This window comes from Dasypus novemcinctus, chromosome 11, assembly GCF_030445035.2.
Source record: "Dasypus novemcinctus isolate mDasNov1 chromosome 11, mDasNov1.1.hap2, whole genome shotgun sequence".
NCBI lineage: Eukaryota > Metazoa > Chordata > Mammalia > Cingulata > Dasypodidae > Dasypus > Dasypus novemcinctus.
The window spans coordinates 7,263,428-7,285,100 of NC_080683.1; the positions used below are offsets into that span (position 1 = coordinate 7,263,428).

The window sequence follows — 21,673 nt, forward strand, 5'->3', positions numbered from 1 at the left end:
AACAAAACAAACAAAGACACCCCACAATATTATCTTGCAGTTTCTCTGTGTCAGGGATCTGGGTGCAGCTTTGCTGGGTCCTCTGGCTCAGGAGGCTGCAGTCAGGGTGTTGGCCAGGGCCTCAAAATCTCAGGGTTCCTCGGGGGCAGGATCCACTTCCAAGCTCTCTCCGTGGGCGTTGGCAGTCGTCCTGGCTGTTGGCCCAAGGCCACTTTGCCACATGGTCCTCTTCGTGGGGCAGCTCTCAGCGTGGCCGCTGGTTTCATCCAAGTGAGCAAGCAAGAAAGGGTTCCCAAGGTGGAAGCCACAGGTTCCTAACCCTACCTTGAAAGTGACCCCTCATCACTCTCGATAGTCACTAAGTCCAGCCCATGCTCACAGGGAGGAGATGACGCAATGGTGTGCCCTTCGGGAGGTGAGGATTGTTAGGTGCCGTTTTAGAGGCTGTTTCCTACAGCAGGCTGCAGTACGGGCAGATTTGGCCCCAGAAGGCCAGGGCAGCAGGACAGAGCCATTACAATAGCTGTTCTTAAACTCTTGGCTGAGAAGTTGGGATTTATCTGAGAACAGTGGGAACCATGGAAGATCCTTGAGCAAGAGAATAACTTGATAACTTTCTCCTACGGCAGTTAGCCTGGAAGCATTCGGCTGGATGGGCACAGTGAATCTGTTTGTAGTAACCATAGCTATGGTTACTCCTTACTGAGCACTTCCTCTCTACGTAAGCACTTGAACTGAATTTTCTCTAATCTTCGTAACAACCTCAAAAAAGGTGGTATCGCTGATTGATATTCAGTTTGCAGCTGAGGAAATTTAGCCGTCGGGAAGTTAGGAGACTCAGTCACTCGGCTGGTAGGTTGCAGAGAGGCCTCAGGTCTGGCTGGTGGTGAAGACTGCCTTTTGCTGGCCCGGGGCATGGAGGGGGGCTGCCTGAGGGATGAGGTCTTGACCCTTCCCTCGTGCTGACGGGAGGCAGAGGGGCCTGAGAGGTCGGCCCTTTGAAGCTGGGTGGCTGGGAGAAAGGTGGGGGGACGGTCCATCATCCTGGACCGTGGGGAGCTGGTTGGCAGGGCCCTTCCCAGTTATAGGGAGAGGATAGATAGTTCCTGTCCTTTGTTTATGAAGATGCACCTTTGGCCCCTGGGAAAAGGGCTCTAAAAGTAAGTGTTTTGTGGGTTGTTGTTTGCTTGAACCTTGGCTTTGCTGGTTCCCTTGGCAGCCAGTACACCATGCGGCAGGGCCTTGGTGACACTTGGGGACAGCATAGGTCTGTGCAGGCAGCGACAGCATCTGGTATTTAACCCTGCTTTAGACTTTCAGATCCCTTTCTCTTCTCCTTTTGAGCCTCAAAACAACTCTGTGAGGTTATCTTCCCAATTCGATTGATAAGGAAACCAGAGCAGAGGAAAACGATTTCTCAAGGAAGACTGGTATTGCAGTTGCCTACAGCTGTGTAATATACCACCATAAAACCTAGCGGCTTACTCAATGATTTACCCTTTCTCTGATAAAGTGGGCTGCCTGGGCACAGGTGGCGCTTCTCCGTGTGGTCCAGGGGCCTCGCTTACTTGGCTCAGTGAGCTGGACTGAAATGGTGACGTGGCCTCTGAGCTCTGGTAGCTAGCCTGCACTTCCTGACAGCAAGGCAGATGGGGGCTCCGGAGGTTGGACCCGGAGCAGCCAGTCCTGTTAAGGCCTGGGCTCAAAAAATGTCACCTCAGCTTCATCCTATTGGTCCAAGCTGTCACAGCGCCCGCCCAGATTCAAGGAGGGGAACTAGACCCCACCGGCTCACACTGCATCCCTTTCTGCTTCTGACTCTGGGAGCTGCGAAGCTTGCTGGCTGGTGCATGTTGGCCGGTTCCTTTTGGCCTCCTAACGTGGAGGTCACACTGGTTGCCTCTTTTCACAGGTCAACATCCACGATCACTGGGCCTGAGGGCACAGAGCCCAGTGAGGCTCTGCCCGTGGATTTGCTAGCTGCGCCTCAGGCTTCAGCGCCCATAGCCAGACAAGCATGAAATTTCCCCATGGAGTTTCCCTTCCTGTGCTCAGTGGCCTTGGGATACCCAGGGCTGGCCGTGTGGGACACTCCCCGTGTTGCACCCAGATATGCAGGCTGGCCCTGTGTCATGTTGTCCCAAGTGATGTTCAGGCCAGTGATTCCCACACATGGCTGGCAGATAAACTGGGGAATTTTGGAAAAAAATTAGGTTTCTGGGTCTTACCCCAGGCCACTTGAGCTAGAATTTCCAGGAATGCAGCCTAGGAATTTGCGTTTTAAAGTTCCCTGTTGATACGGGATGCAGCCTGGTTGAGGAACTGCTGAATTCTTGTCAGTGTCGTTCTCCCTCTGCTTAGCTCTCTCAGAAGGATATTTTTGAGGCCACTGGGGACCTGGGAATGATTCTTCCCCAAGGGTTCACGCTTTAAAGCCAGAAAGTGACTGCTGAAAGTTTCCAGATTTCTGACTGAATCTGCCCAGATCTTTAATTTTTTTATTGAGGTACCTGCTGTCAGTGTTTGTATCACAGCAGGTGTGGCTTAAGCAGTTGTGCACCCGCCTCTCCCACGAGAGGTTCTGGGTTTGGTTCCCAGTGCCTCCTAAAAACAAACACAAACAAAAAGCAAAACAAATGAAAAAATCAATTCAGGGAAGCCAATGTGGCTCAGTGGTTGAGCACCTGCTTCCCACATACGAGGTCTCTGGTTCAATCCCCAGCCCCAATACCTCAAAAATATTTTTTATACCGCACGCCATTTGAATATAGCTTTCAAGAATGTGTTTCTGGGGAAGTGAACTTGGCTCAATGGATAGAGCATCCGCCTACCACATGGGAGGTCCACGGTTCTAACCCAGGGCTTCCTTGACCCTTGGGGAGCTGGCCTGCACGCAGTGCTGATGTGCGCGAAGGAGTGCCCTGCCACGCAGTGGTGTCCTCTGTGTAGGGGAGCCCCACGCGCAAGGAGTGTGCCCTGTAAGGAGAGCCGCCCAGCGCGAAAGAAAGTGCAGCCTGCCCAGGAATGGCGCCGCACGCATGGAGAGCTGACATAGCAAGATGACAAGATGACGCAACAAAAAAGAGACAGATTCCCGGTGCTGCTGACAAGAATATAAGCAGACACAGAAGAACACACAGTAAATGGACACAGAGAACAGACAACTGGGGCAGGCAGAGAGGGGAGAGAAATAAAAATCTTAAAAAAAAAAAAAAAATGTTTTTGCCCTGTATGTACAGTGGCAACACCTATTACAGTTTTGAAAAGCAAAACATGAGAAAATTTTTTTAATGATATTTTTCATTTTTTTAATACCCCAATTTATTTTTTGCTTCATTTTAGTTTTTCTAAATTATTATGTATTTTGTCTCTAATCTTTAAACCTATCATTACTATTTCATTTTCCTATTAATTGAAGTTGGCAATATGTTAGGCTTCATTTTTGAAGAAGTTTTGGATCACAGGAGTTCAGCTATGGCACAGGAGGAGCATTGGCGAGGGGTGTCATTGATGGGGGATGCACATATGGCAGGGAGCTCTCCAGGGTATGCATATAGGGTATAGATATGTTCAGGATATGCATATAGGGTATAGATATGTTCAGGATGCTCGTTGTGTATTGGCATAGTGGGTAGAGCTTCACACAACAACTGAGGGAGTGCTGGGGAGCTCTGTTGCATTCCCCAGTGGAACAGCAACAAGTGCAAGGGCAAAGACCAGTGAAGAGAATGGTCCACTGATGGGCCCTTGATACTGATGACTCTGCTTACAGCCTGTGTGCTTGAAACTTCAACTTGGCCTAGAGCTGCAGGGTGCCTAAGAGTTACCTCTTGAGAGCCTCCATGTTGCTCAAATGTGGCCACTCTGTAAGCCAAACTCAGCATATAAATGCATTACCTTCCCCCCAGTGTGGGGCATGATTCCTGGGGATGAGCCTCCCTGGCGCTGACTGATTACTACCATCACCAGCTGGTGATGCAACTAGAAAAAGACCTGAATAAAAGGGGGAAATGGGAAAGACAAATGAGTTTATATGTCTAAGAGACTTTAAAAAGAGTCAGGAGGTCATCAGAGGGGTAGCACTTATGCACGTCTCAGTAGGATCTCAGAGACAGCCAAAGTAGGTACAACTCTAGGTAGTGGTGCTCCTGAGGGCTACGGAGACACCCAGGTCCTATGGTCATGGCAGATGGCTCTGGAGTTCAGTGCCTTGCCAGTGGGCCGTGCTCTGGAATTTGTGCTCCTGAGTGGACTCACATGTGACTTCTCTACACATGCCTCTTCTGTCACTTTTACTGAACCTGTGGTTGGTTCTGGGGTTGGTATATGCCCAGGAAACTTGAATCTCTGGACTAGCCATGTGCCAGCTGGGCCCTGAGCCTCAGCAGAGTTGCAACACCTACTCTCCAGTTCATTGGATTTACCCAGGTCAGCTAACGAGGTGAGGATGGTCAACCACCACACCGAGGAACTGAGAGTCTACAACTACAAGCAGGAGAATCCCATCCACCAGCCATGTGGGATCTAAGTCCCTTCCCAATTTAGAGGTGGAGTGGATATCGCCATCCCAGGGTCCTCAGGAGGAGGAATCAAATATGGATTAGAGTGGGGGGAATAGTGTTTTTAATGACTGAATAGTATTCCATATTATGAATGTATTTGAGCTCATTTAACTGGTCCTGCTGATGGACATTTAGGTTATTTCTAATCTTTTGCTACTATATCTATTGTGAACATATTTATCTATGACTCTTTATGTACATCTCCAGTTGTTTCCTTACGCTCAGCAGTGGGTTACTCAGGGTCAAAGGGCATGTGCTTCCATCCTCTTTGCCAGCTCCTTCTCCCTCACTCAGCCTGTAAATTTCAGAGTGAGCACCTCAGGGCCATGTTCTCGGTGCCTCTTTCCCTTTTCCCTCGAGATTCCTCCCGTTTCCTGGCTTTGCCTGCGACTCCACAGTGCCTGTCTCCAGTGCCGTACCCTGTGCCCCACATCCGCTCATCCACTGGCTGCTGGAAGTCACTGGGAGCCATGTTAGTTTCCCTGCTGCTAAAATGAATACCGAACAATGGGGTGGCTTAACAACAGGAATTTATTGGCTCAGGGTTTCAGAGGCTAGAAGGCTTGCTTCCTCCCAGCATTTGTATTTCCTGGCTGGCCGGCCGTCTTAGGGTTCCTGGGCTTTTCTGTCACATGGCAACACACATGGTGGCGTCTTCTCCTTTCTCTTCTGGGTTCTGTTGAGCAGCTCCTGGCAGCTCCTCGTGGCTTCTCTCTCTACGTCCAATTTCCTTTTCTTATGAGGACTTCAGCCGTATCAGCTTAAGGCCCAGCTTCATTCAGTTTGGATGCCCCTTAACTAATAGCATCTTCCAAGCTCCTGTTTATGAAAGGGTTCACACCCGCGGGACCTGCGCTGGGGCTCTGAGCGTGCGTTTTGTGGGGGGCATGGTTCAGCTCCCAGCAGTACCTTAAGCATCATCTGTCCGCGCCTGCTCTTCCCTCTAAGGAGAGGAAGCTAGTTGCTCAAGAAGAAAGCTTAAGAGTCATTCCCATTGCTCCCTTCCCCTCACCTCCCACATCCAGCCTGTCAGCAAGGCCTGTTGTCTGTGTCCTCAACAAATATCCTCGTCTGTCCTCGTCCCTCTCCACCTCCATCTCTACTTCCTCCTTCGTGTCACCACCATCTCTCCCCTGGGCTCTGGCGAAAGTCTCCCTATTGTTCTTCCCCATCTTCTCTCTCTCTCTCTTTTTTTCTTTGCATCTATCTATCAATTCGTTTGTTTTTATTAGAGAAGTTGTAGGTGTGCATAAAAGTCATGCATAAAATAGATAAAATAGAGTTCCCATATACCATCCTATTATTTCCACCTTGCATCAGTGTAGTTTATGTGTTACAATTCACAAAAGGACGTTTTTATCATTGTAGTTCATCATTTACAATAGAGTTCACTGTATTGTACGGTACAATTTTTTTTCAAATTTTATTCTAGTAACATAACCTAAAATTTCCCCTTTTAACCATATTTGCATATGTAATTCGGTCCATTATTCACAATGTTATGCTACCATCACCACCATCTATTATGAAAATGTTACAGTTAACCCAAATAGAAACTCCACCTCACCTATTGATCACCCATCCCTCACCCGCATCACGGTCCCTGGTAACCTATAGATTGTGACTCTGCGAGTTTGCTTATTCTAATTATTTCATATCTGTGAGATCATACACCATTTGCCCTTTTGTGCCTGGCTTACTTCACTCAACATGATGTCTTCAAGGTTCAACATGTTGTTGGACGTATCAGAACTTCATTTCTTTTTACAGCTGAACAAAATTCTGTTGTACAGATAAACCGTATTTATCCATTCACCAGTTGATGGACACGCGAATTGCCTGCATCTTTGGGCATTTGTGAATAATGCTGCTCTGGACATCAGTGTGCAAATATCTGTTTGAGTCCCTGCTTTCAGTTCTTTTGAGTATGAATCTAGAAGTGGAATTGCTGGGTCGTGTGGTAATTCTGTCCTTAGCTTTCTGAGGAGCCCCCGGACTGTCCTACACAGTGGCTGCTAGGTGAATGTTGTTATTTCTCCACATCCTAACATTTGTACTTTTCTGTTTTTTTTTGTTTTTTTTTTTTTTAAAGATTTATTTATTTATTTAATTTCCCCCCCTCCCCTGGTTGTCTGTTCTTGGTGTCTATTTGTTGCGTCTTGTTTCTTTATCTGCTTTTGTTTCTTTGTCCGCTTCTGTTGTCGTCAGCGGCACAGGAAGTGTGGGCGGCGCCATTCCTGGGCAGGCTGCTCTTTCTTTTCACGCTGGGCGGCTCTCCTCACGGGCGCACTCCTTGCGCGTGGGGCTCCCCCACGTGGGGGACACCCTTGCGTGGCACGGCACTCCTTGCGCGCATCAGCACTGCACATGGGCCAGCTCCACACGGGTCAAGGAGGCCCGGGGTTTGAACCGCGGACCTCCCATATGGTAGACGGACGCCCTAACCACTGGGCCAAAGTCCGTTTCCCTTTTCTGTTTTTAATACTAGCCATTCTAGTGTGTGTGAAATGGTATCTCTTGGTGGTTTTTTTTTTTCCAAACTGTGCAATAATTGTATTTGGTATAATTACATAGTTGTGCTTTTATCACTTCAATCATTATTAGAGGATTTTCATTGTTCTAATAAAATCAATAGTAAAAAAAAAAATTGCCACCTCTCAATCTCCCTATGCTTCCCCTGCTGTACATTGCTGCTATTTCTGGCTATTCTTGCACATTTTTGAAAAAGCAGTTTTATTGAGATATATTCACATACCATACAACCTATGCAAAGTGTACAATCAACAGCTTTTAGTATAATCACAGTATTGTGCATTCATCACCACAAAAAATTTTAGAACAGGGAAACGGACTTTGGCCCAGTGGTTAGGGCGTCCGTCTACCATATGGGAGGTCCGCGGTTCAAACCCCGGGCCTCCTCGACCCGTGTGGAGCTGGCCCATGGACAGTGCTGATGCGCGCAAGGAGTGCCCTGCCACGCAGGGGTGTCCCCCGCATAGGGGAGCCCCACGCGCAAGGAGTGCACCCGTGAGGAGAGCCGCCCAGCGTGAAAAGAAAGAGCAGCCTGCCCAGGAATGGCGCCGCCCACACTTCCCGTGCTGCTGACGACAACAGAAGCGGACAAAGAAACAAGACGCAGCAAATAGACACCAAGAACAGACAACCAGGGGAGGGGGGGGGAATTAAATAAATAAATAAATCTTTAAAAAAAAAAAAATTTTAGAACAATTTCGTTACTCCAAAAAGAGAAACTCCACACCACTTAGCAGTCACCTCTCAATCCCACTGTCCTTCCCCAGCCCTACGTAACCACTAATCTAAGAGGATTTATATTTACATTTTATGTCAATGGAATCATACATCATGTAGTACTTTGTCTTTTTTTCTTTCACTTAGCATAATGTTATTTTTTTTGGCCTGATAATTAACATCTTGTAACATTAACATGCATTTGTTACAAAGAAAAAGTCTTATTATGCAACATTAGCCATATTCATAGTTCACATCTCATGGTGGTTTTGATTTTCATTTCCTTATTAGCTAATGATGTTGAACAGCTTTTCATGTGCTTTTTGGTCAATTGTATTTTTCTCATCGGAGAAATGTCTCTTCAAGTCATTTGCCCATTTTTTAATTGGGTTGTTTGTGTTTTTATTGTTGAGTTGTAGGCTTTCATTTTATATTCAGGATAGTAAATCCTTATTGGATATGTTGTCAAATATTTTCTCCCACTGAATAGGTTGTCCTTTAACTTTCATAATAAAGTCCTTTGATACACAAAATTTTTTAATATTGATGAGGTCCTATTTATCTGGTTTTTCTTTTGCTTTAGGTATAAAGTCTTAAGAAACCATTGTCTAACACAAGATCCTGAAGATGCTTCCCTGTGTTTTCTTCTAGAAGTTTTATAGTTCTGGTTCTTATATTTAGGTCTTTGGTGCATTTTGAGTTAGTTTTTGTATATGGTGTGAGATAGGGATTCCCCTTTATTCGTTTGCATATGGAAATCCAGTTCTCTCAGCACCATTTGTTGAGACTGTTCTTCCCCATTGAGTGGACTTGGCAGCCTTATAAAAAATCAGTTGACCAGGATGTGAAGGTCTATTTATGAGCTCTCAGTTTGATTCAATTGGTTTATATGTATCTATCCTCATGCTAGTACCATGCTATTTTGACCACAGTAGCTTTGAAGTTTTAAAGTCAGGAAGTATGAGTCCTCCAACTTCGTTCTACTTTTTCAAGATGTTTTTGGCTATTTGAGACCCCTTTCCCTTCCAAATTAATTTGATGATTGGCTTTTCCATTTCTACAAAGAAGGCTGTTGGAATTTTGATTGGGATTGCATTGAATCCGTAAATCATTTTGGGTGCAGTTGACATCTTAACGATACTTAGTCTTCCAATCCATGAGCATGAAAGTATCTTTCTATCTGTTTAGGTCTTCTTTGATTTCTTTTAGCAAAGTTCTCTTTTCCATGTATAAGTCCTATAGCAATCCTTGGTTAAATTTATTCCTAGATATTTGATTCTTTTAGTTGCTGTTTGGAATGGAATTTTTTTTTTTCTTGTTTTCTTCTTCCAGTTGTTCATCACTTGTATATAGAAACACTACTGATTTTTTGGTGTTGAGCCATGCCCTGCCACTTTGCTGAATTCATTTATTAGCTCTAGCTTTGTTGTGGATTTTTCAAGATTTTCAGTATATAGGATCATATCATCTGCAAATAGGGTAAGTTTTTCTTCTTCCTTTCCAATTTGGATGCTTTTTTTTTTTTTTTTTTAAATGCTCTGGCTAGAACTTCCAGTACCGTGTTGAATAACAGTGTGTGGCAGTGGGCTTCCTTGACTTCTTACAGATCGTAAATGGAAGTTTTACAGTCCTTCACCCCTATGTATGATGTTAGCAGTGGGTTTTTCACATACACCCTTTATCATGTTGAGGAATTTTCCTTCTATTCCTATTTTCTAAGTGTTTTTTTATCAAGAAAGGATGCTGGATTTTGTCATGTCCTTTTCTATGTCAATTGAGATGTCTGTTAATGTGGTGTATAACATTAATTGATTTTCTTATGTTAAACCATCCTTGCATACCTGGGATAAAAGCCACTCGATTATGATGTGTAATCCTTTTAATGTGCCGTTGGATTTGATTTGTAGTATTCTCTTGAGGATTTTTGTATATATATTCATTAGAGAAATTGGTTTGTAATTTTCTTTTCTTAGGGTGATTTTGGCCTCATAGAATGAGTTAGATAGTGTTCCCTCCTCTTCAGTTTTTTGGAAGACTTTGAGAAGGACTGGTATTAATTCTTCTAAAAAGGTTTGATGGAATTCATTTGTGAAGCCATCTATCTGGTCCTGGGCTTTTCTTTGTTGGGAGGTTTTTGATTACTGATTCAATCTCTTTACTTGTAAATTGGTCTTTGAGTTCTTCTGTTTCTTCTAGAATCAGTGTAGTTTCTTTGTGTGTTTCTAGGATGTGTCCATTTTATCTCAGTTGTCTAGTTTTTTGGCATACAGTTGTTCATAGTATCCTCCAATGATTGCTTTTTATTTCAGTGGTAATAAATCAGTAAGTAATGTGCATCGTCTCATTTTTGGTTTTATTTATTTGCATCCTCTTTCTTTCTTAGTCTAGCTAAAGGTTTTTCAATCTTAGTGATCTTTTCAAAGAGTCAGCATTTGTTTTTTTTAAAAAATATTTTCTATTGTTGATGTTTTTTATTTTCAATTTCATTTATTTATGCTCTAATCTTTGTTCTTGCTTTTTTTCTGTTTGCTTTGGGTTTTGTTTTGCTGTTATTTTTCTAGTTCGCCTGCTGAGTTCGGGTGCACTAATCTGTATATGTCTGTTAGGACTAGTTTATTTATCATGTAATTCAAGTTTTCTGTTTCCTTGTTTTTTTTTTAAGATTTATTTTTTTATTACCCCCTCCCCAAGTCGTCTGCTCTCTGTTCATTTGCTGTGTGTTCTTCTGTGACTGCTTCTATCCTTTTCAGTGGCACCGGGAATCTGTTTCTTTTTGTTGCGTCATCTTGTTGTGTCAGCTCTCCATGTGTACGGTGCCATTCCTGGGCAAGCTGCATTTTCTTTCGCGCTGGGCGGCTTTCCTTATGGAGTGCGCTCCTTGCGCGTGGGGCTCCCCTACACGAGGGACACCCCTGCGTGGCAGGGCACTCCTTGTGCACATCAGCACTGAGCGTGGGCCAGCTCCACACGGGTCAAGGAGGCCTGGGGTTTGAACCATTGACCTCCCATGTGGTAGACGGACGCCCTAACCACTGGGCCAAGTCCGCTTCCCTCTGTTTCCTGGTTGATCTTCTGCCTAGATGTCCTATCTATTGATGTGAGTGGTGTATTGAAGTCTCCAATGATTATTGTAGAGGTGTCTGCTTCTCCCTTCAGTTTTGACAGTTTGTATCCTGTATTTTGGGGCACCATGGTTAGGTGCATAAATATTTATGATTTATATCTTATTGGTGGGTTGACCCTTTTATTTAGTGTCCTTTTTTTGTCTCTTGTAGCAGATTTAACTTAAAGTCTATTTTGTCTGATATTAGTAAAGCTACCCTAGCTCTCTTTTGGTTACTATTTGACTATTTGCATGGACTGTCTTTTTCCATTCTTTTACTTTCAACCTATTTGTGTCTTTTGGTCCAAGGTGAGTCTCTTGTAAACAGCTTATGGTCGGATGGTACTTTTTTTTGGTACCGGGGTCCAGGGATTGAACCCTGGACCTCATATGTGGGAAGCCAGCACTCAACCACTGAGCCCCATCAGCTTCCTGGGATCGTGCTTTTTTATCCATTCTGCCACTGTGTCTTTTGACTGGGACATTAAAAATTCTTCGTTCAGTGTTATGACTGTAAAGGCAGTATTTACTTCAGCCATTTTGTCCTTTTTTTAAATGTCATATCTGTTTTGTCTCTCTTTTCCTTTTTTTCCAGCCTCCTCTTCTGTATAGTTGATCTTTTATGATGTATATGACTTGTCCCTTTCTCATTTCTGTTTCTGTATTTTTTTCTTAAAGATTTCTTTCTTTTCCCCCCTTCCCCTCCTCCCACCCTGCTGTTTGTGCTGTCTGTGTTGTCTTCTCTTCTCATTTTCTCTCCTCTAGGATTCACCAGGATTCGATCCTGGAGACCCCTGATGGGGAGAGAGGCTCCCTGTCAATTGCGCGACCTCAGTTCCTGGTCTCTGCTGTGCTTCACCTGGACTCTCCCCTTGTCTCTCTCATGATGTGTCACATGTTGCTGCGTGACTCACTTGCGCAGGGCACTGGCTCGCCAGGCGTGCACTCGCATGGGGACTGGCTCATCATGCAGGCACGCTTTCTCTTCTTCTGTTCACCAGGAGGCCCCAGGGATCGAACCCCAGTCCTCTCATGTGGTAGGTGGAAGCTCCATCACTTGAGCCACATCCGCTTCCCTCTGTATATTTTTTAAATACTTTCTTTGTGGTTATTACCCTGGGTTTGTATTACACATCCTACCTTATAAATTTGAAAGACACCAACTTAGCCTCAATAGCATGCATGTTCTCTTCTCCCATATCCCTTCATTTCCCTCTTTATATTGTCTTTCTCCTATATTGCCTCTATAGTTTGCCTCTCCATTATCAGGAAATATGACTTTTTCTTGTTCAATTGTATTCTGTACTTATACAGAAAAAGTAGAGTTCTATATTGAGGATACAATACTATCAGGCTTACATTTGCCCTTTTAGTTACTGTACTGAAGGTCTTCACTACTTTGCAGTACTCCAGTCTGTCTCTCCTGCCTTTTCTTTTCAACCTGAAGAATTCCCTTTTGTAATTCTTTTTTCTTCTTCTTCCTCTTCTTTTTTGAGGTACCAGAAGCAGGAATTGAACCCGGGATTGTGTATGAGGGAAGCTGGTGCTCAACCACTGAACTACATCAGCTTCCCTGAGTTGGTTTTTTTGTTGTTTGTTGTTTGTTTCATTTTTAGGAGGCACTGGGGATTGAACCTAGGACCTCTTACGTGAGAAGCAGGCACTCAACCACTGAGCTACATCAGCTTCCCTGAGTTGGTTTTTTTGTTGTTTGTTGTTTGTTTTGTTTTTAGGAGGCACTGGGGATTGAACCTGGGACCTCTCATGTGAGAAGCAGGCGCTCAACCGCTGAGCTACGTCTGCTCCCGTTTAATAGCTCTTGAAGGACAGGTGTTTGTTGACAAGCTCTCTCAGTCTCTATCTGTTAATATTTTAAATTCTCCCTCGTTTTTGAAGGACAGTTTTGCTGGACAAAGTATTTTTTGCTGGCAGTTTTTCTCTTTCAGTACCTCAAATATATCATACCACTGCCTTCTCACCCCCATGGTTTCTGCTGAGAAAACGGCACTTAGTCTTATTGAGGATTCCTTGTATGTGACAGATCTCTTTTCTCTTGCTGCTTTCAGAATTCTCTTTATTCTTAAATATTGTAGTCTTTTTTTAAAAAAATTTGTTTTACTTATTTCTCCCCACCCCCTTGTTGTTTTTCACTTGCTGTGTCTGTTTATCTTCCTTATTTCTTTAGGAGGTACCAGGAGCTGAACCCAGGGCCTCTGATATGGGAGGAAGGTGCCTAATCTCTTGAGCCACTTTAGCTCCCTGCTTTGTTGGGTCTCTCATTCTGTTTTTCCTCCGCATGTCACTTTTTGTGTCATCTATTTATGGCAGCTCACTGTGCCTGCCCATTGCACCAGCTCGCTGTCTTCTTTAGGAGGCACTGGGATCCAAACCAGCAACCTCTCTTGTGGCAGGTGGGAGCCCTGTCACCTAAGCCATATCTGCTTCCCACTTAAATAGTGCTTAATCCTCTTCTCCAATTCTAAACATCACAACACCAGATTTCACTGCTTAGGTTCTCATAGTGGCTATGGGGAATGCAAAGACTAAGTTCTTCACTTCCTTTTATTTATGTATTTGTGTGTGTAAGGTTTTTTTAAATTATTATTATTTTTTATTTTATTTTATTTATTTCTCTTCCCTTCCCCGCCCCAGTTATCTGCTCTGTGTAAGTTTAATACCTGTCAGTATATATTGATACACATCAATATATAATGCAACATGTATCAACAAAGAGAACACATTGGTTAAAGAAATTCAAAAATTTGGCATCATTTCCAAACTTTAATAGTAAAAAACTGCAAAAGGTGAAACAACAAGCATATTCAAATTTCCAGCTTCTCTGGTCTTGTCATATCACATTAGACCTATTTACAATGGCCAAACCTTAAGGTACTGCTATGGAGAAAGCATGTTTGCTTGCTCTTGGGTTTTCTGCAAACAAACATCAGAGCCCAAAACAGCAGAGCGCAAAGGAAAAGCCTGCCCCGGTAAAGCCTCCCGCATTGGTAAACACCAAAGAATGGACTCTTCTCTCTTGGGGTTGAGACAGCATATTACATGTCGACAGACAGTCATTTGGACCTCAGAAACAGAGAGCAAGAGAGAAACGGTTCCAATATTTCACCACATGCATTTCTTCTTATGCTATCTAAACTGAGAATGACATGCAAATGGGTCACTGCGAAATGCAGCAATTTAATTTTTCTCTTTTAATTATAAGAAACAAATCAGTTTGCTCTCACTTCTGTTAATTTAAAGGTTTATAGTAGTTAAAGTATTTTTCCTTCTTTGAATGAAGGTTAAAAAAATTACTTTTTTCCCATAAATACAAGAGCTACCAATTTCACCCTCGAGTAAAAGTAAAAATTGGCATTCTTTTTAAAATTAGTCCCAAGTAGCATTTAGGAATTCCGTTGTAGGCTGCCGTGCTGACATGACAAACCAAAATGTAGGATTGGGTCTGATTTTGTTTTGGTTTTCTTTTCGCTGTTGAGAGCTCATGGATTGAGTTCTGGAAATGTTCCAGTAGTAAGGCGAGGATCTTTTTGGATTCCACCGTGAGTGTGCTCCTTGGGTTGAGACATAGGCCCATGATGACTACCTCATAGTTATCAGGGTGAAAAAAATCATCATCAGGAGAGGATGTGGCTCAAGCAGTTGAGCACCCACCTCCCACACGGGAGGTCCCAGGTTCACTTCCCAGTGCCTCTTAAAGAAGACAAACAAACAATGAGCAGACATCGAGCAAAAACAACAAGAAAAAAAAAAGAGCAGACAACAAGCAAAAAACCAAGCAGATAACATACAAAGAAAAACAAGGAGCAAGACAACGGGTCAACAGACAACAAGCAAAAGCAAGCAGGAAGCAAAAGTGACTCAAGCAGTTGGGCTCCTGCCTCCCACATGGGAGGTTCTGGGTTCAGTTCTCAGTGCCTCCTGAAATAAAAACAGACAACAAGCAGACAATGAGCAAAAACAACGAGCAGACAAGAAGTGCTAACAGCAAAAACAGCAAGTGAACAGATGAGGGAACCACCTCATGGGTGGGGCAGAATTCATGATCTCCTTGGCATTCCATTCCCTGGAAATCTACTTGGTACTGCAAGATACCTCCAATTCCACCAAATCCTCTCACAAACTGGGATCCTTCTTGTGACTTATCTGTGACAATTTCCCATGTAGCTCCAAATTTTTTATGGTTGTTAGCACACCATTCCAGCAGGGGCGTGCTCTCAATGACCTCATGTTCCCGTCCCGCCTCTCTGTCTGTGAAATGAGGTGTTCCCTTCTCTTGTTCTGGAGTTAGAGAATTTTCTCCTCTTCTGTGCCTTGGCGATGAGGAACATCTCTCATTATATCCAGATTTTCATAGGCTGTTAGAATTTCTGCAGCTCCCATTTCTAAAGCCTTTAGTGTATCTTCAGCTGCAAAACAGTACTTGCCCATGTCCTGGTTAATTTAATCAAAATATCGTCCTTTTAATTCTTTTCAATAAATTTTACGTCAGAGAGAGCTTCAGTAGATAACACAGTAGCTTGGATGAATTCATTTTCACTGCCACAGGAGATTCCAACTAATTTTAAAATTTTTGATTGCAACCTCTGATCAAACATATCAGATTGACTTAGTTCCGTTTTAAAGTCAGCTGATCAGCTAAAATGAGACCAGCCACATTCACTGTGTCCCCAGAAATGAACAGCTACACAGCAGCCCCAGCTACTTTCTGAACAAGTACGTCGTTTTTCCATTCTTAAACGGGCAAAACGCAAGGCAGTCTGCCCTCCTCTGCCGTGTTTGTTTGGGAGATCCACAGTGAATGTGTGCAGGACTTGTCTTGTGCTTCCTTGGAGTGTGCCGAAAAGCGCACCGCTACCATCTATTACATTGAAGCCAAATTTGCTGTCGTACAAAAGTAGTGTTGTAAGAACCTCGGTATGGAATTTGTTGTCACACAAATACAACGCTGTAGTAATTGGTTTGAGAGGCTCAAAGTCAATGTTGACTTTCTTTTCCTTTCCTTCTTCTGTTATATTTGTTGCACAGTGAACAATCAGACCATTTGGAGGTACTTTGTTATAAAGTTCGCTCTAACGGCTCCCAGCAAAAGTGGTTTACTCATGACGTAATATTAGATGCGATTGCTAACATTTTTGCCACGTGTGAAATCTGGTCTTTGGGAGAAATGATGAATGAAATGATGTTTGTGCCATTGCTTGGAAGGTCATTCTGGGTGGTTCCTTTTCAAAAAAGGCGGCTCTGAGCTGCTTAAGTCCCTAAGCACTGTCGTAAGTGCTTTCCTCATCCAGCTCTCTTCTGGGTTTAGAAAATGCAAGTGTAGTGAACTCTTGCTGATACCCAGGGGTCCGGTAGGTGGGAGTTGGCTAGTGCCTGCTTCTGCTCACAGGCCGTGCAGCACAGGGGTGGCCCTCCTGCGGGGCCCAGGAACCAGGAGGACGCTGGGGGTGGGGGCGGGGGAGCGTGGGGCTCACCTGCTGGCTGCCCCCAAGCTCTTGGGGAGCCTCTTGCTCTTCCAGAGCGCCACGTTCCAGTTGGCAGCTCTGGTGTCGTCTGCCATCTTTGCGTCCTCCTCCCTAGGGACCCAGTCCTGGGTGGCAGTGGTTGCTTCTCCCTGGCGGTGGCAGCTTTTGTAGGACACCAGCTCCCTCTCTCCAGCAGCTACATGTGTTGCAGTCCACTCACATGGAGCCTGTGACATCACTTTCTCTGCTAGGGGCAGAGTGTCATGATTCTCTTTTTTTTTTTTAATTTCTTTTCCTTCCCTGTCCCCCCCCAATTGTCTGCTCTCTGTGTCCATTTGCTGTGTGTTCTTCTATCTGTTGAGCCAAATTTGCTTCCCAATAATTCTCTATCTTTGGTGTTTGACATTCTGATTAGTATGTGTCTTAGAGTAGTTCTATAAGGGTTTATTCTGTTTGCAGTATGTTGAGCTTCTTGGACGTGTATATTTATATCTTTCATAAAAATTGGGAAATCTTGGGCCATTATTTCCTCAAATATTCTTTCTGTCCCCTTTCCCCTCTTCTTTTCTGACACTCATGATGCATATGTTTGTGTGCTTCATGCTGTCACTCAGGTGACAGTGCTCTTTTTCTTTTTCTTTTTTTTTTCCTCTTCTTTTTTCTAACTATATGATTTTGATTTTTCTGTCTTCTAGTTCACTGATTCTTTCTTCTGGCTGTTCAGATCTGCTGTTGTATGTATCTAGTATATTTTTAATCTTCATTATTGTACCTTTCATCCCCTTAATTTGTTATGTTTCTTTTTAAGCTTTCTAATTACTTTATGCTCACACATTGTGATATTGTCTTCTTAATATCTTTTTTAAAAAGTATTTATTTCTTCTCCCCACCCTCGTTGTTTTGCACTCACTGTCTGCTCTCTGTGTCCATTCACTGTGTGTTCTTCTGTTTCTGCTTGTCTTTTCTTTAGGGGGCACCAGGAACCAAACCTGGGACCTTCTGGAGTGGGAGAGAGGCACTCACTCTCTCGCGCCACCTCAGCTCCCTGGTCTGCTGAGTCTCTTATTGTCTCTCCTCTGTGTCTCTTTTTGTTGCGTCATCCTGCTGAGCCAGCATGCCATGCGGTTCAGCACTCCACGTGGGTCAGCTCATGGTGTGAGGCAACTCTCCGCCCAGACCAGCTTGCTGTGTGGACCAGCTCGCCTTCACCAGGAGGCCCCAGGAATTGAACCCTGGACCTCCTAAATGGTAAACGGGAGCCCAATCGCTTGAGCCACATCCGCTTCCTTTCTTATTATCTTTTAGCTCTATATCCACCATTAGTTTATGGCTATCCATAGTTTCCTTTATCTCTCTGAATTAATTTAAGAGATTCATTTGAACTTCTTTGATTAGTTGTTCCAAATCTGTGTCTCCTCTGAAGCTTTAATTTGTAATTTGCTCCTTGCCTGATCCATATCTTCCTGTTTCTTAGCATGACTGGTAATTTTTGCTGATGTCTAGTTTCTCCCTCTTGCCTAGGGTTTTATTGTGGTTTGGCTGTGGGTTAGGGCTCTTCTTTGGTGCTTGTTCCAGCTTACACTGGACCTTTAGAGTAGCCCGTGTTTAACTGTTCAGATTTTCTCAGGTCTTCGGCACCTGTGTCGTGCCCTGGATACGTGATACAACTTTTAGGATTGCCCTTTCATATGCAGTTGTTTCGCCTCCAGGAGAAGGCTCCCTTTCTTCTCTTCTCTGGGAATCCTGATCTGTTCTGTTTTTGTATAGAATTTTCTCCTCAGTTGCTATAATTTATATAATTTCTCTCCCTTACTCAGTGCCCCCTTTTTATTACTTTTCAGTTCTGGACCCGTCGTGCCTTATAGCAGTTGAGCCCCCTTCCCCTTTTTTTTCTTTGAGACTTTTCTGCTTCTGACTCAATTTATGAAGGAAGGCCTGCGGTCCTTTGGAATTACACCACTCTCTGGACTAAGCAGTTAGTTTGGAATCGATGCTGACAGCCCCTTTCCGTGGGCCGCCAAAGGCCTTCCTGCTGGGTAAGATAGTGTGTCTGGAGCTCGGACCCCCCGGGGACACGCCGTGGCCCTTGGTGTGGCATCACTTCCTCTTTCCCTAAGGGAGACTGTGTGTTGTTTTCTCACCACTTCCTCTATTATATGTCGATCTGTCGGGAAGTAAGTAAAGTTGGGTTGGTAGAGTACGTCTGAGATGCTGGTTCCTGCCCCCCATCGAAACGCCTTCTGAAGTTGTCGGGAGCACTGCCGCTCTGGAAGCTGTGTAGCTCCAAAAACAGAAATGAAGAAATCCTTCCAGGAAGTCTGCTGTGATCAGCCCACTCTGCCCCCTCTAGAGATGGTGGGCACCCAGACCCTTGGCACACGCAGCCTGAGTCACCCGCTGGCCGCAGTCCCTTCCCCTTTCCACACACTTCCTGTCTAAGAAAGCTGCCACGCGCCCGCGATGAAGAGCCGCCCCAGAGAGCTTCCAGGAATTGGAGCAGGTCTCTCCAGGTCACGGGAGCAGCCTCTTGCTGCTGGGTTTCACCACAGTTCTTCTTTCCAAAAACGAATAGTTGTGGCATCTGCTTGGTTTTTTAGGTAAATACGTGGGTTATTGCACTTGGGAACTGAAGGAAGAGCTGGCTGGCTGAGGAGCTCTCTGTGCCCGAGCACGCGTGTGCCCTGTGGGAAGGTTCTAGAAATCCACCTTCTCCAAAAGCAGTGCCCTGTGGTGATGGGTCCCCCTTCTCCCATGGTCTTCCTGTAACATTCCCCTTGGGGTTCGCCCCGAGCCTTCCCGACTCGCCCCCGTCCCTCTCAGAAGGTGATGCCTCTTGTAGCTTCGCCGAGGCTGCAAGCATTACGTATGCCCTTGTCTTCTTTTCCTTGCATCTCAGAATTCTCCCACACGTTTGTGCTCTCTCACGGTGTTTCTATTTCAGCGGTTCCCGGCGCCCGCTCTGCGCCTCGTACCTCCTTAGATGAACACGTGTAGAGGAAAGGGCCCGGCGGGGGCCTGGGGGCCTGAGCCTCTGTTCTCCCCGCCTCCCTCTCCCTCTCTCAGACCGTGCTTTTGCCGGGCTGGCTCCTCTTCTCTCTCCGCCGCCCGCGTGCCCTCCCTCCCCTTCTCTCTTGACTCCCTCGCCACGCGTGACCCCCGCTGCGGCCGTGGCCGTCTCCTCGTACACTGAGCGCCGAGCTTCGTGCCCCAGATCCTCTCGTCCTGGACACCAGATCCACCTGATCCCTGCCTCCAAGGCAGAGCTCACCCGTCCCGCTCCTCGTTCTGTTCATCGTGTGCTGTCCGTCAGTCCTGGGGAGCCTGACGCAGCGTAGCCCGTCCTCCCCTCGGCCGTCCACAGGTTGTCCCCCCTGCTCTCAGTGCCTGTCCCCGCTCTCCTGATTTTACTGCGTGTAGCGAGCTGAATGGTAGTTCCCCCAAAGATAGGCCTGCGTCCTAATCCCAGAGTTCACGACGGTGACCTTGTTTGGAATAAAGGGTCTTTGCAATATGATTAAGTTAAGGATCTTGAGGTGAGATCATCCTGGATTATCTGAGGGGTCCCCAAGTCCAGGGAGAAGAGATGCACAGACCCATGGAAGAGGCGGGGGCGAGTCGACCCCAGGGACAGAGGTTGGAGCGACGCAGCCGCAAGTCCAAGAGTGCCGAGCGCCTCCAGCAGCTGGCAGGGCAGGCCGGGGTCTCCCCAGAGCCTCCAGAGGGAGTGGGTTCTGCCAGCACCGCGACTGCCGGCCGCCGGCCCCCGGCACGCGAGCGAGCACTTTTCACCGTCTGCAGCCACCTAGGGAGGGGTAGCCCTGGGAAGCTAAACCACGGCCCTGCCCGAGGTCAGGCCTGTTCGCCTTTCTCCTGGGCGGTCACCTGCGCCCTCGTGCTGGTCGGGCTGAGGCTTGACGCAAACCCCCAAGCGTCTGCCTTAAGCAGGGTAGCCCAGGCGGCACTCAGGCTGGCAGTCCAGGGCGGCCCCGTGCTCTGCAGGACTGGGAGGGCGCCGCCCCCCCTGCCTGCTCAGCTGTGCGTTCTCCACGTAGCTCCATCTGGAGTCCTTTTGCTTCCTTGCTGACTGTGTCATCTGTGCCCCAGGACGTTAGCCTGGGAGATTAGCCTTGCTGCAGTATCCCTGGCGCCTAGAACAGTGCCTGGCACACACAGATACTAAATATGGTATTTGTTAAGATGATTGAGGAATTGGGGTAGTGGAGAGTTTTGAATGCCTACTGAAATGGAACCGGCAGCTTGCTGGAGCCCCGCAGGGGTTCTTCCCTGAACTGCTGCTGTGCACAGCCCTGTGTTCCCTGTCCCTGGTATCCTCTCCAGCCTGCAGTCGTGGCAGTGCTTTCAGCCTGCGCGGTGATTGCAGGCTTATGACTCTGACGCGTCTTCCTCCGTGTGGAGGCAGGTGAGGAGGCGGGAAGGCTGTCCCAGCAGCTAAGGCTGTGGCCCGCAGTGTGCATCTGGGTCTTCTCCCTCCGCTTAGCACTAGGCACAGGGGACCTCAGTGGGCGACGGAGCTGATGACCTAGGAGGCGCCTTCGAGTCACGTGCCCATGGGAGGCAGGGTGATGAAGGGCTTAGGCCTGGGCTCAAGTTCAGGCTCTAACCCCGCCTCACTGGCCTTGGGAAAGCTGACCTCTCTGAACCTCGGTTTCCTCTTCTGTAAAATGGGAATAACAGTGGTACACACGTTAGAGCAGGGGTTCTTAACCCTTTTTGTTCCATGGACACCTTTGTCAGGTGAAAACCATGGACTCCTTACTAAGTCCACACTATGCTGTGTATTATTTAATAAATATATCACACGCACACCAACACGTCCCCACAAGAATAATGTGGGGTTTTTTTGCATTTCACTTCAAGCTCACGGACCCTGTATTAGTCAGCCGAAGGGGTGCTGATGCAAAATACCAGAAATTGGTTGGTTTTTATAAAGGGTATTTACTTGGGGTAGAAGCTTACAGATACCAGCCATAAAGCATAAGTTACTTCCCAAAGTCTATTTCCACGTGTTGGAGCAAGACGGCTGCCGACGGCTGCGAGGGCTCAGGCTTCCTGGGTTCCTCTGGGCTCAGCTCCTCTGTTTCCTCCAGGCCAGCTATAGACAATGAGGCTCTCTAGGCTTTGCCTCTCTCCACAAGGCCAGCTGTAGACTACCAGGTGAACGGCTCTGCCTCTCTGCCTGGAGTTCCAGCTTCAGCATCAAACTCCAGCATAGCCCTCAGCTCTGTCCTTTGCCGTGCCTGTTATCTGCACCCTAATGA

The 21,673-nt window shown here is 46.0% G+C and overlaps 1 protein-coding gene and 1 pseudogene across 4 annotated transcripts in view; one reads left to right on the plus strand and one right to left on the minus strand.

Moving 5' to 3' along the window:
- PPARD (peroxisome proliferator activated receptor delta) overlaps positions 1-21,673 on the plus strand; it is a 96,236-nt gene that overhangs the window by 26,964 nt on the left and 47,599 nt on the right. The window contains exon 1 of one of the 4 annotated variants that reach the window (XM_058306616.2): positions 763-852. The exons of the other annotated variants lie outside the window; for them this stretch is intronic. The gene's annotated coding sequence lies outside the window, so the exon portion shown is untranslated. Of the gene's footprint in view, positions 1-762; positions 853-21,673 lie in introns of those variants that run through there. 4 annotated transcript variants of the gene reach the window in all.
- LOC101429023 (eukaryotic peptide chain release factor subunit 1-like) lies at positions 14,834-16,489 on the minus strand (annotated as a pseudogene).